The sequence below is a fragment of the Physella acuta genome, unplaced genomic scaffold (assembly GCF_028476545.2).
Source record: "Physella acuta isolate Inbredline_101_S28 unplaced genomic scaffold, ASM2847654v3 ptg000778l, whole genome shotgun sequence".
NCBI classification, from domain to species: Eukaryota; Metazoa; Mollusca; class Gastropoda; family Physidae; genus Physella; species Physella acuta.
This window is the reverse complement of record NW_026732296.1, coordinates 440828-442500: the sequence shown is the minus strand read 5'-3', so window position 1 is coordinate 442500 and position 1673 is coordinate 440828.

Below are 1673 nucleotides of genomic sequence, written 5' to 3'. Positions count from 1 at the left end.
ACGTGGGAATCGTCCCTGCCAAGTGTTGTAATCGATACGGTGTTATTGTTATCGATTATGTTTAAAAATGCACCACTGCTGCGTTTATGTTCAAATGATTCTTTTTCGTCGATCCCTTTACGCTGCTGGGGTATTGTTTTGTGATTCTGCAGTTATAAAAGTTGAACACAATCCCATCCGTACAGTTAGATTGTATTTAGTACGTTAGGGTAAGGGGTATCGGATTAGTTTGGTTTCGGTTAAAAGGGAGCATGGGATGGCGTGGTCGAATGGTAGAGCATACGATTGCTAACTCGAAAGTCTCGAGTTCAAATTCAGGTTCAAGTCCGAAGAAAGTCTACCCAGCTCTTGTGCGTACTCGACTCACTTTAGGGAAAGTGGCTGGGCATAGTGCTGAACACATTATTCTTTTAGAAGCTAAAGTCTCAGAAATACTTGAAAAGGAACTTTAATAAAAGAGAGAATATGGCTAGTTAAATGTCGAACTGCATTTTCATAGTTTTTTTAACCTAGGTGGTCATTTTAGCGACGTCATTAAGCCCGAACTTCCATCTCATGAGCCCCCACCCCCAAAGAGATGCATGGAAGAAACTCTAACCCTTATTCGTCGTCTATCTTATTTCAATGATGTGGACAGTGCTAATGAAAAAAAAATGTCGATCTAAAAATGAACAAATTTTTTTACTTGGAAAAGTCTTACTGCCTGATCTTATCTATGAACTAGGCCGTAGGTCTATATTGGCCTTCGAGACACCATTTACTTTTAGCCTGCCGCTAGTATGCTATAAAAACGTACGTATTTTAAAAAATACGAATCTTTAGCATTATTCCCGTAGAAGCTGTTGTTCTGTCTATGACCTGTGGTGAGTTAAAATAATATAATCGTTGCTGATGTTCGTGTAAAAACAATTACAATTAACCGTTTAAAAATAGGTGACTATATTTTAACTATGTTCACGTTACCAAATATTTGGAAAATTATATTTTGAAAATATGATATTTTTGTTTTTAGACAGATGTAGTATCTTTATTAATATTCTGACCTAGCATTTGGCTAGCGTAGAGGTTAGGCCTGCCTAGCAGTCACCTATGGTAGCCTTTCCTTCACCGATGTTAGCCTAGCATTCGCCTATGTTAGCCTAGCATTCGCCTATGTTAGCCTAGCATTCCCCTATGTTAGCCTAACATTCACCTATGCTAGCCTAGCATTTACCGATGTTAGCCTAGCATTCGCCTATGTTAGCCTAGCATTCCCCTATGTTAGCCTAACATTCACCTATGCTAGCCTAGCATTTACCGATGTTAGCCTAGCATTCGCCTGTTAGCCTAGCATTCGCCTATGTTAGCCTAGGATTCACCTATATCAGCCTAGCTAACCACTCCATCCTACGGGTCGGTGAAGGAATTCTTTAGATGTTCTTGGTTAAAAAAGTTCACCCAGTGTATAGACAATTTAGATTGAGTAAAAAGCGACAAAAATAATGCCGAACCGGTTTAAAAAATTGAAACCAATGTGTGTGTGTGTGTGTGTGTGTGTGTGTGTGTGTGTGTGTGTGTGTGTGTGTGTGTGTGTCAAAATCACTCTGGTAACACCTTGACCACCCACACCAACCACAACACCACACTGACCACCCACACCACACTGACCACCCACACCACACTGACCACCCACA